This window comes from Cebus imitator, unplaced genomic scaffold (genome assembly GCF_001604975.1).
Source record: "Cebus imitator isolate Cc_AM_T3 unplaced genomic scaffold, Cebus_imitator-1.0 Scaffold63, whole genome shotgun sequence".
NCBI classification, from domain to species: domain Eukaryota; kingdom Metazoa; phylum Chordata; class Mammalia; order Primates; family Cebidae; genus Cebus; species Cebus imitator.
Window position 1 is genome coordinate 6441193 of NW_016107378.1, and position 13582 is coordinate 6454774.

Below are 13582 nucleotides of genomic sequence, written 5' to 3' on the forward strand. Positions count from 1 at the left end.
CACATCCCGTGAGGACAAGGGTTCGATAGCCCATGAATCCACCTTCAGGAAATGTGTAATAAGATGCTGCAAACCAAATGAAACTCCCACAGAAACAAGGCTTTTATTAGGTAAGCCTGGGAAACATTGCCTATGCTAATCCCTTCTAGAGTGTCACAAAGCATGTTAGAATATTAAAGGCTCTGAAAAGTCCTGCAGAAAAAAGAATCCCTTCAAATTTCCCCAACTAATTTGAACATGAACGTGTTTTCGTTTCCCTCACTGGGCATCATATCATATCAACCTGTATTCCAAATGTTGATCTGAGACTTTCATCTCAAGTTGGCCTGTTGCTTCCTGCTTCTTCAGAATGCGTAATACGGCACATAACATTTCACCTTAAAACTTTGAAGCTATTTACAGATGCCCAGAGGAGCCAAAATTGATGTTGGTGGTTCTCAGTCTCTTTAGAATAAGTCTCCCTGAGTAATTTCATGAAAGTTGTGGATGTTTTCCTGTGGGGAATGGAGACGCACTCACATAGGTGTAGACTGATAAATTCAGATTCAGGTGTTCCTGGGTTACCCTGAAGCCATGAACCCCTGATTCAAGTCACTGTCAGCTAATGTCCTTGATGCCATTGGCAGCCAAGCACTGCGCCCTGCCAGGGTGGGGTTGGGGCAAGCCTGTGGGGGCAGGGTCACTGAGAGGGTCTGAGCAAAGGGGTCAAATCCACTCCTGGCCTTCAGACAAAGGAAAGCAGGAGAGCAATGGCAATCACACATGTTCAGTGGATTGGCACCTTCCAATGGCCTGTGGTGTAGGCCGAGGAGGTTGAGCCAGTTGGCGAGCAGAGACCCCCATGAAGGTCTGAAAGACCAACCCACATCCTGTGAGGGCCTCAGGGCTCCCATGCCTTTCTAAGCCCTCCACAACCTAGTGCATATTCTGCTACTGATGCTGGCCTGGCAACCATTCCCTGCTCCCTTCTTCTAGGAAGAGCACCCCAGTTGTCCTTGGGGAACCACCATGCCCACATCTAGCTCATGTGCGTTGCATGAACTGGACCTAATTCTGGACTCAGGGGTGGGCTCATGACTCAGGCCTGGACAATCAGAAGATACCACCTTTTTGGTCACAGTGGTTGGTTCAGGGATAGGAATGGGACCAAGCCAGGACAATGAATGCCAGAGGATACATTGTGGGATTTTACTGAGAAAGAGAAGTTATTCTGGAGCTGTTTATAAAAAGATGTATCTGGAGCTACTGGTGGCCACCTTGATCCATGGGAGGAGCCTGCCTGAAATGGTCAGAGGTGGGAGAGAGGCTGGGTTTCCTGATGAGACTGTTGGTGTCTGCATTCAGCTGTACCTGACAGTGGCTCACTTAAAGGAATCAGTACATTTCCTTTCTTGCTTAAGACCATGTGAGCTGGATTCCTGTCACTAGCAGCTGAAATAATCCTAATAAACACATTCCCAGGCCTGTGCCAGGTGGCTGAATTAGAATCTCCATAATGTAAAATACACCTGTCTTTCTGGGGAATCTCATGATCTAACAGCTCTCACTTCAAAAAATGTCTTCTGACTTTCTACCACGGAGCATGCAAGAAGTCCAGTTGGAAAATCCAAGATTATCCACAGGTAGGGGTGGCTCAGGCTGAATGCATCCAGCAAGCCCAGGAGTCAAGGTATTTTATGTGATTTGTTCTTAATCTATTCCTGCTCTTAAACTCTCAGATGGAACTCACACTTTCTGATTGTGGCAACTTCTCAGCTCTGACAGGAGGGAGACACAGTTCTGTAGTTCTGTGTTCAGTAAGACCCATTTCCTCATCTTTCTGCACTCCCAGCCCTCCATGTATGAGCTGAAGTGATGTGTGCCAATTTCAGGCTTAACTCGTACAAATCTCCCTGGGTTTACTGAGTCATGATTTTTTCCTCTGGCTTGACACAGATAAATACAGTGACCTTAGAAGCCACGTCAGAGGTGGCAGGACAACAAGGAGCAAGGTGCCTGGGTGCCCTGTGACAACTGCCAGGCAAGCCTTGTGACAGGCAAAAATCCTTGTTTGGGGCTTTACACAAGTCAGAAAAAATATCTACTGTATTAAACCACTGATTTAGGGGTTTGTCTGTGATCGTTGTCTCCTTAACAGTGAAGTTTTATGAATTCCAGATAACTTTCTTACCTATTGATTCATCTGTGCCTTTTACAAACTCTGGGTGGCAGTCTGAGAATGGCACTTTACAGATGACAGTGTTTGTCCTGCACATCCTTGGTGGGAGGCTAGAAAATGGTTCTAAACAGAACTTGGTTTGATACAGAGGTAAAAAGATGACCATGATGTGTCCTTCCTGAGCTCTGGCTCCCCCCTCATCATTCAGGTCATTTGGTGGATACATCTCTTCCCTGGAACTCAGCACCCGTCTTCCCACCGTGGCTGCCCCATCCCACCTACAGGGAAGACTGAGGGCTCTGCCTCTGTCCGCAGTGCTGAAATGGGTGATATTTAAAGAGCAGTGTAGCTGAATGGGCTGGGATTTAAACACTAGACAGAACTGGGCTTTCTGTCTAAACATATGTTCCCTTGGGTGGTCTTTCCACCTCTCTAAACATTATTTTTTTGGTCTGTAGAAAGAGAATGTTGTACCTTCTTCATGGGGTGGTTCTGAACATCAAATAATGTAGAGAAACTATTGATGTAGTTGTGTTCTTTTCCATCCTCTGTCCTCCTTTTTTTATATTGAACTTCCTCCTCCTCTCTACCAAAAGTATCCTTCAAGGGCTAGACCTCTCATTCCCAAAGATTTGAGTGAATTAAGAGAAAAAGCAAACAGTCTCTAGAGAGATTGTCTCTCATGAATCTAGCTGGGATAGACTACAGGGGGTTATAGGATATCCTAAGAGCTTAAAGGGAATCTGAAGCTTGAGGAAAATATGGGTTTCTTTGTTCCTCGGGTTCTCATTCTTTTGTAAAATGATGGGTAGTGGGTGGTGGCTTAGGGGCTTTCAACCCTGCAGAATGAGAACATCTTTTAGTATTCTTGCAACCCATTGATCCTCATCTTTGTAAAAATTTTGTCAGTAAAACACACTGCAGTTATTAAAGAATAACAAATTCATTTCCTCAATTTTATTAATAAAAGACATTTAGAAATAATTGTGCAATAAAAACAGTATTAAGCTTCCCAGTTTAATGAGGTGGCTGATGCTTTAGTTAGTCTGTGTGGCCTCATTATCAGCTAATGCATGGATTCCCTTAGGTTTTCTGAATTTTTGCCAAGAATTCACAGGCCCCAGTGCTACTCCTGTGAACCTCAGCACAGGAATCATTACTTCAGGGGGCTCTCAGGATCCTTCCAGTTTTGACCTAATCCTGTTGAACTCTGATGTACTAAGAGGCGCGGAATGGAACCACAGGGATCTCCCCTGGTACACAGTTTAATCCACACCTGGGAGATGGAATTCATCATCCCCATGACTGCCTTCACAGTGAATGGAGGATCTGGAGTAGTAAGAGGCTGAGTGTGTATGTGTGGCTGGAGAGTTAGTTTATAAATGAAAAATATGACAGCCAAGGGAAATAATCATTTGGCCCCATTTCTGTCCACACACACTCTCCCAGTTGCACATGGCATAGGAAGCCCATTTGAAATCAGAAGGATGCTTGGTGCGCACAAAACTGGAGTTAGGGAGTTATCTGGATGGTCTTAACGACATTATCTGCAAACTATGATGACTGTTGGGATCCAACTTCCCAGAGTTAGATCCATTCAAGCCCATTGAGGAACTAAGACCCCACTGTGGCCCAAATAATGCTGGAAGCAATGTGCTAACACTGCCTCTGGGCTCTGAGATGCTCAGGCTGCAGCCCTTGTTACCTGCATTCTGGTTCAGTGACAGCTGAGTCTGCTCCCGCAGTGGGATGGGCATCTTGGGCTGGTCTTCCCGCACTGGCACAGGGGACAGCAAGCCCCTTCTTCATGCTGCCAGCCTCCTCTTAGGATAGCTTGTCAGTTTGCTTTTGCCTCACAAGTGCCACCCTCAAGTTTGGATGACAGCTATGGACAACTAAACTGTATCAGTCCCGGTGCAGTGAGAGAGGTCAGGTGTTTACAGCGAAGGGCTGATCAAGCATGTTCATCCCATCCCCATCCAAGGAGAAGAGGAGGTCGCTATGAGAGAAGTGAGGATCCGGGGAGGGGACATCAAAGCTGACTCAGAGGGTACTGCCTGTTGCCAGCAGGTGACATCTGCATCTGAAGCTCAGGTTCTCTTGCCATGCCCTGGACCTTCAGCAAGGAATTTTTTCATGCTGCTTCATTTCACAAAGGATATGCGATAGTTTATACAAGGAACACACAAAACAGGACAAAGCAAATAGGTGAGTAAACCAGGGTGGGAATAAATTAAGAGTCTTCTGCAATGGCCTGAAAATTTGGGTCTGAGCCTCCCAGTAGCCAAAGCATAGAAGAAAACATGACTGGTCCCAGAATGACAATGCAGTGAGGTAGAGGATTACATGGAGCCTTAATGTGGGCACATGGAGAAAAGCTCCTGACTTGGCCAAGAAGGCTCAGGAAGGCTCCCTGGAGGAGGCGATACCCAAACAAGATGCTATCTCTTTCAGGGATCTTTGGCACAAAAATAATTGACTTTTAATGGGTTGGACAGAGCCTGAAGGCCAGAGCTGCCTAATTAGTGGCCCCATCCTAGTGAGAAATTTTCAGCATACTAATTGTATTAATTATCTATTGATGTCTGACAAATCACCCCAAAACTTAATGGCTCCAAAAAAAAAATGAACATTTGTGATCTCACACTGTTTCTGTGGGTCAGGAATTCAGGAGCTTAGCTGGGCGGTTCTGGCTCAGACTCCTTCATGAGCTTGCACCTGGGGCGAGGGGATCTGCCTCCAAGCTGCCTCTTTCACAGAGCAGGTAAGTTAATGCTGGCTGTGGGTAGGAGGTCTCAGGTGCTCACTGTTCGGACTTCTCCATGGGGCTGCTGGAGTGTCCTCATGACATGACAGCAGCCCTGCCCCAGAGCGAGTGACCCAAGAGAATCAGGTGAAAGTCACAGCATCGTTCAGGACCTATCCTTGGAAGTCACATTCTGCCATCCCGCCAATATCCTATTAGTACATAGATCAACCCTATTCAGGTTAAATAGCAGGTGTGAATACCAGGAAGGAGGGATCATGGAGGTCATCTTGGAGGCTGGTATAATTAAAGTGTTAATAATAATAAATGATAAAGATAATAACCACAGCCAATATGCAGTGGGAGCCTAGGCATTGATCTGACTCTCAGAGAAGGATCTGATGTGTATGATTCTCATTGAATCCTCTCAGTGACTTATGGTTTGGGTACTGTTATCAACCCTACAATATAGAGGGGAAATGATGGCTCAGAGAGGTTTTGTGAGTGGCCCAAGATCACACAGCAAATAAGTGGTGAAGTCTGAATTTGAACTGATGTTTTTATGAGTCCAGAGCCCATTCGTTTGACTACAACCCTATCCTCCCTCCCTAAGGTACCTTTCCTTTCAAGTCTAGAGGCACAGTTCGTCTAGACCTCTCTCTCTTCAGAAAGCCAAGCCAGAGGGCCTTGGGAACTGGAGCAGGAGAAGCCACCTTCCTAGGCAGGCTGGTCCTGAGCGTAGCTTTGCAGGCCTTGGCAAGGCAGAGGATTTACTCTTCTGAGGAAGACTCAGGCTTTGCTTCTTCCCTGACTTGTGAGCTGTGTAGGTGAAGGGCGTGTCTGACCTTTTCAGTCACTTCTTTTCATGATCAGTATAGCTGCTGCAGAGAAATGAACTTGGTTCATGTTTTCCCAGCTGCTGGGACCCCACCTTCCTGCAGCCTGATGGCTGTCATGGCCCAGGTGCTCAGCAGATGCAGGACAAAACTGCCCAGGCTCAGACTCAGGAACTCCCAGGAGGGTCGAAGCTGACGGGGCCACATGGGGTCCACGGAGGCCACTTAACTTTAAATCCGCTCTGAAGACCCCACTCTCCTCTCCAACTCCCACCCCCAGCCCTTGGCCCAGGATTTCCCCAGGGAACTTGCCCCACCGCTATCCCAACCCGCTGACCCCCAGAGAAGGCACATCTCTCCCTGCCTCAGGGGGTCAGCGCCTCCTGTGTCCTCCCAGGCCCCACCTCCTCTCATCTCTCCACTGAGAATTAATGCTCCCTCCTTGCTGTGCACATTGTGTGGTCTTGTTCTGTCCTCTACTGTGACCCCCTTTACTTTCAGCTGTACTTATCTGCAGATTTTTTTCTTTTAAAAAACAAAGGGTCATGGTTCTTATCTGGAGGAACCGTAGAGCCCTCCTCATCTTCTTTTTGCATGGCTCAGTACATTTCTTGTCTACCCAATGATCTGTTAAGATGAGAATGTTAACTTATCTGAGTGGGAGTATGGCAATATCACCCCGATATAAAGGTGCTGGCATTCTGAGATGCACTTAGAATAAAACCCCAAATCCTTGCCATGGCTGTCAAGGCACTGCAGGGTTTGGCCCCAGCCCACCGTGATCCCACCTTCCGTCACTCTCGCTCTGGCCCACTGAGCTTTAGCCACACAGCTGTGACCCTGACCCTGCTCCTGCCCAGAGCCTTTGCCCTGCTGCTCCCTCTGCCAGAGCACACACCCTGCTTCTCTGCAGGCTGGCTCCTCCCCTCCACTTGCATCCAGCTCAGCCCTCCCTGACTTCTCCGTCTTGTTCCACACTGCCCAGCATCTCTTCATTGTAGTATCCCACTGTAATTTTCCTCACTGCATTTATCAATTTCAGAAATCACTCTTTTAAAAATGAATTTCACTTTATTATCCTTTTTTTTTCTTTTAGAGATAGGATCTCATTCATTCTCCCAGGCTAAATGCAGTGGCATGATCATAGCTCATCATCCTCGAGTTCCTGGGCTCAAGTGGTCCTCCCACCACAGCCTCCAGAATAGCTGGGACTATAGGCACAGACCACCATGCCTGGCTAATTTATTTCTAATTTGTTTTTTGTAGAGACAGGATCTTGCTATGTTGCCCAGGTTGGCCTTGAACTCCTGAGCTCAAGAGATCCTCCTGCCTTGGCCTCTCAAAGTGCTAGGATTACAGGCATGAGCCATCATGCCTGGTCTGTTATCTTTATCCACCCGCAGGACATAAGCTCTACATGGACTGGGATCTTGCCCGTCTTGCTGGCTGCTGTGTCCTTAGAGCCTCAAAGAGTGCAGGGCACGTGGGAAGTTCTTACTTCATGTTTGCTGAATGAATAACAAGTGGTTGCACACAAAGTAGTCACATGCAAACCTCTGTCTTTCCCCTGTTTGAGAAGTCTCCATCCTAGCCTCTAGTGTCTTGCCTTTACCATGGAACACATAGTGAATGAAATGAATTAAAGAGTCACTTGCCCAGTAGGGTGTCTTCTTTTTAAGGAGACAGACCAAATCATGTGTTTCTCCAACCCCTCAGCATCTTGAAGGGCCACTGCTGAAAGCGCTTGTTGAATTGAATACAATCCTTTGCAACTGCTGTATCACCAACTTTCGTAATTGAAGCAAAGGGGCCTGTCTGGTCCTTCTAACGTGACTTGTTGGGGAAGCTAACACCTGGAGTTCTCATTCTCAGGTGTGGGTTCCGGATCCTGTGAGTGCAAAGGCCACACCTTACACAGCAGATGTGTTGATGGAAAACGGGGCGCATCTGCCTAAGATGCCAGGTGTCAGAGGAGCAGCACAATATCCTTCTGACACTTGAAAATTGCGAATTTGAAAGGTTCCTTCTCACTTGTCAGCTGTCCAGGCCTCCCCTGCAAAGATGGATTCCTCGCCCTCTGAGGCTGAACGCCCCACTGCCCCAGGACCAGCCAGCAGACATCGTTAAGATCCCACAGTGGGCACAGCAGCTCAGGTGTCCTGGGCACTCGAGTCTTAGTGTTTTATCAGGATTATTTCAGTTACAAGTGATTTTTACAAGGGATTATACCACTTTGAGCAATGAAAATATGTTGGGTAGAAGTTGCTTCTGGCATAGCTGGATTGAAGGGAGAAACTGGATCACTTTCTGCTTAGTTTATTCTTCTTATGGGGAGAAGCTCGCTGCGGGGCAAGGTGGCCTCTGAAATCCTCAGACTCACTTGTTTAATTGTCCAATCACTATACACTCACTCCATTCTAGCCATTCATTTTATTTTCCCTGAGATGGAGTCTTGCTCTGTCTCCTAGGCTGGAGCACAGTGGTGTGACCTCGGCTCACTGTCACCTCCACCTCCCGAGTTCAAGCGATTCTCCTGCCTCAGCCTCCCAAGTAGCTGGGACTATAGGCACGTGCCACCACTCCCTGCTAATTTTTGTATTTTTAGTAGAGATGGGGTTTCACCATGTTGGCCAGGCTGGTCTTGAACTCCTGACCTCAAGTGATCCATCCACCTCCCCCTCTCAAAGTGCTGGAAGCAGCCACTCCCGGCCTCCAGCCATTCCTTTTATTTCTAGTCCTCAAGTAAACCAGGCACACTGCTGCCTTAGGATGTTTGCACTGGCTAGTCCATGTGCCTGGAAATTCCTAACACCCCCCCCTGCATTGCTGCTCTCCTCATTCCCTGACCTCCTGCACAGCTTTGCTCGCATTTACCTTCTCAGTGAGGCTGATCCTGACCCTCCTATTTAAAATTAGAACTCCTCAGCCTACCCAGTCCTTCTTACCATGCTCACTTTCCACTCCCTCATAGCAATTGTTACCTTTTTTTTCTTTTGAGGTGGTTTCTTGCTCTTATTGCCCAGGCTGGAGTGCAACGGTACAACTTCGGCTCATTGCAACCTCTCCCTCCTGGGTTCAAGCGATTCTCCTGCCTCAGTCTCCTGAGTAGCTGGAATTACAGGTGCCTGCCACCACGCCTGGCTAATTTTTTGTATTTTTAGTGGAGATGGGGTTTCACCATGTTGGCCAGGCTGATCTCAAGTTCCTGACCTCAGGTGATCCACCAGCATCGGTCTCCCAAAGTGCTGGGATTACAGGCATGAGCCACTGCCCCCAACTGCCGCAATGACTGCTTTCTAACATTCTCCATGTGGCACTTTTAATTATCTCTATTGCCCTATCACCCACTAGAGTGTCTGTTGTGTTTACTGATGTATCCCAAGAACCTGAAGGGCCCTGTCACATAGTAGTTGCTCAATTTGTTAGTAGAATGAATGAAACAGAAGGAAATTAATTTAACATCCAGACATTGGAAATTCAGCAGTGAACAAAAAGTACCTCCTACTCCAAAACCTCCATGCTTTTGGACCTTACTTTCTGGTGGGAATGGAAGACAATAAATGAGATTTTAAAGAAGCACTACATATAGGGCGTTGCAGGTGGCAGTGGGGGCTGGGCAGAAAACACAGCAGATACACAGTCGAGATGAGCCCAGTCCCTGCTGTACGCCAAGAACCCAGCGAGGATGGAGACCGCTCTTCTTCTGTCATTTTAAGTTTATTCTTTTTGGAAGCAGCAGAGGACAAGCACACTGCTAATGATGGTAATAAAGCTTCTCCCAGATTTGTTGACAAGTTGCGTTGGCTTTATTTTCATTCCCTTCTCAATTTGGGAGTGGGTATGGGCGGCCTTCTGCCAACCCACCATTGCCTTGCCATTTCCCACTCTCATAATTTAAATGAAGAAATATGCAGATTGGCTGGGAGCTGCTGGTGTTTGGAAACCCCGCTCGGAGCCAGCTGCTGCGTGGAGAAGAAGCAACCCAGACCAATAAGCGGGTATTGATTCGCATTGGCATTAATGTCTTTTTGTATTGACACAAGTATCTTATCAAAATTTACCTGGGGGGAAACATCCGTCTTCATATTGACATAAAATAGAAGATACTGCAGGGTGGGAATTCTATCTCTATAGTATAGACCTCTGCATACAATTGCATAATCAATATTTCATCATCAAATTATGATCGGGCTTTCAATGTTTTGCAGAGGACCTGGAGATGAGTCATAAAGTGCAATAATAATACTGAAATGCAAAGGCTTTTTTTTTTCCATTTTAATAAGAGTTGGGGACATTCTATGTAGGCAGCAGAACGTGTAGGCAGCAGCAAAGACCCACCTAGCTGCAGGAGAGATATGGTGGAAGCGTTTGTAGACGAGAAGCTGCCTACACGTTACCATTGCTAGAGAATTAACGATATGAATTAGTATAGTTATTGTTCAGCCACATTGCTGTGCCCCACCTGAACCCTCTCTGATCCCTTCCATTGCTTCACTGTACCAGTGCCTTCAGTGGTCGGCAGGTGCTGCTCTTGGGGAAGTGCTTGGGTGATTAAGTCCCCTGGGGGCAGCACTTAGCCAGAGACTGAGGAGCGGGGGATTAGGAAAGCCCAGCTCCCTTGCCTCCAGGACAATGCTGAGGAGTCATTGACATCCCAGAGTTCCCCTGGGGATCAGGTGGAAGCTACTCCCAGGGGGCTTTGTTTGGATGACTGATTCCCTGTGCTTGGCTCCCTGGCCTCCTTGTCCCATTTCTGCTACTCTGTTATTGTCCCCTGGGAGCATTTCCTTAACACAACACATGTACCTGAAGCCTTGTCGCCCACTGAACATGCACCATTCATTCTTCAAATGTTTATTGGCTCTTTACCATGTGCCATGAACTGTGGTCAGAGCTAGGGATGGAGCAGTAAGAGAAGTAGGCATGGCTCACATCTCTGTGTTCATTTTGGTGCTTTTGGCTATAAAAAGAGAGGAATTAAACAGTATCTTATCATCTCACATTGGCGGGAAGTCGGAGGGCTCTGTTGCTAGAGCTGCTCAGTGGTGTCATTAGGGTCCTTGTTCTTTCCATCACTCTGTTGGCTGTGTTGGAGGTTTGTTTAGTCTTCAGGCTGGGCTTGAATGGCTGTAGCACTTCCAGGCACCACATCCAGTCAGGTTTCCTCTTGACCTGGTAGTCGGGGTAGTTTCTCCTGAGGCTCAAGGGGGTCTTGAGTGGGACTGAGATTGTGTTGGGAGGAAGAGAGGAACTTTGTCCTGGGCTTTCTCCATCACCCTGCCCTTTTGGTCTCCTTTGTGGCACTGCCGTTGGGCTACAATCAGGCATGCATTCCTACGTGAGATTTCGTCTGTCTCCCTTACTACCTGGTAACTCCCTGAGGGTGGAAGCCCTGACTGTTCTGCTCAGCAGCAGTGACTGTGCCCATGATTATAATTAGCACAATGCCATGCAGTTAATGATGCTCAATAAATACTTGATGAATAAATGGTTGGTAATATAAAGGGAATGAATGCATGAATGAATGAATGTGTGCGGTTTAAAGAGAAGATGTGAAGAAAAGGTGGGAGTGGAGCTGTTCTGTGACAATGGCAGCAGCAAGGGGCCCCTCCTTTCCAAGGCAGCCCGAGGATAAAACAGGAGGGGTCTTCCTTCTTCCCAAGGCAGCAAGGGTGGCAGCTCTGGGTCAGAGAGACCAAGGCTCATGCTTTGGCTCTGAGGCCAGCTGTGTGGCTTCAGGGGTGACTCCTCCTCTCTGAGCTTGCCATCTTCTCTAGAGATATTGTGAGAATTCAGTCATTGGACAGTTTGTTGAGCACCTATTGTGTAAAGATGCTGGAGTGCATGTAGGAAAAGCGCAGGGCGTTGTGGAAATAGTTATGGGATCCAGCTGCACGCTACAGGGTCGGTGCTTAAGCTGAGGTCTGAAGGATGCACAGGCATCAGCAGGTGACTGGGGTGGAAACAAGGGGAAGGGAAGAAAGCAGGCCCTGAGGCTCTGAGCCGGGAGCCAGGCTTGTGTGAGGAAAATGAGGCCTGAGCTTAGGGTGAGATGGGGGCCGTGGCATGAAAGGAGGCAGCGAGGCCAGCTGGGCCAGACCGAGGAGGCTGTGGAGGCCACAGCACACCTTCTACTGTGTGGTTCTTTAAAAAAATATATTTGATTTAATTTAATTTATTATTTTATTTTATGTTTTAGATAAAGTCTTGCTCTGTCACCCAAGCTGGAGTGCAGTGGCACAATCCTAGCTCACTGCAGCCTTGAACTCCTGGGCTCTAGTGATCCTCCCACCTCTGCCTCCTGAGTAGCCAGGACTACAGGCACACCCACTATACATGGTGCTGTATCTTACTCCATGTAGTGGGCACTACAGAAGGGATCTGGATGGAACGGCAGCTGATGAGATTCAGCTGTTAAATGGAGGAGACACTCAGCCATGTGGGACCACGAAAGGGGCTGCTGCGCTTTCCCAGCAAGAGTCGAAGTGGCTTGAACTGGTGCAGCAGCAATGGTGAAGGAGAGGGATGGGCCGATTTGAGAGATGCTGTGAGGCAGATCTGGTAAGCCAAGGAGAGTCAGAGATCCTGTCCTTGCTGGCTTCAAGGACACTTGTTCTCGCCTGCTTGCTGAAAAGTACGAACCAGGTCCTCCCCATCAAGGAGGATAAACCCAAGGGTTTGCAGAGGGAAGCTTTCTTTCACTCTGAGCCCAGGGTATGAGAGGAGAATCAGGTGTAATGCAGTTAAGAAATACCATGTAATCAACCACACTAGCTCAAATAAAATGCAATGTCCAAACGCGTTGCCTAGCATTTTCCCACATCAAACGGAGACCCAGGTGAATCACCAGCATCGCTAGAATATTATTTGAAGCTGGAAAGGGGATCCTCATTTTTGGTGGATGGAAAGGTTGGTGGGGGGCAAATATAAGAAGTTTTTAGGGGTCTAAGTTCTAGAAAAACTAACGCACTTTTGAGAAGGGGCTGTAATGCCATCAAAAGTGTATAGGATTTGGAGTTGGAAGGCCTGCCTTTGAATCCCAGACTGCTACACATTAGCCGTGTGACCTTGGCAGGTCACTTAGCCTCTCTGATTCTTTTCCTCAGCTTCAAAATGGGGGATGATCATACTCAAAGTGCCACATTACTGTGAAAATTGTATGAGATGTAAAAATATGTGACAGCATTTTAGAAAAGGGAGCTGATCACAGTTGCTTCAGAGGCTACTGTGGAAATAAAAGGAAATAATGATAGTGAAAGTGCTTTGTCAACTGCAGAACAATATCAAATATTGGGGATTATTAAGAAAGTATTTTTTAAGCAAAAAAGTCTAATTGGGTGATATTATTGAATTGATGTTAATTGTGGAGTGTTAGGAGAATGTCTTTATCCTTAAGAGAAGCATGTTGAAATATTAGGAGGGAAATGTCAAAATGTTTAAAACATTCAAATGGTTTGGAATAAAACAAAATTGTACAGCTCAATGAATGAGCTGTCTACCTATCTATTTATATCTATATTTTGAAAAATGTGGCAAAACATTAACCACTGGTTAATCTAGGGAAAGGTAGTAGTGTTTTTTAAGCTATTTTTAACGTTTCAGTAGACTTGAAAACTTTCATAACAAAAATCAGAGGGGAAATCACTTCCAGGTGGGCAGCAGGTCTAAATCTGGAGGCAAAACAATGCCTCAGAAGGTGACAAAGGGCAGTGTCTTCATGGCCTTGGTAAAGGTGGCATTTGGTAGGCAGGAAACACCCAGCCTCTCCCCCGGCCCTCCCGTCATCTTCTCCTCGTTCCTCCCTTTGGCTGAAGTCAATGATAAGTCCAAAGGCAGAGCCCA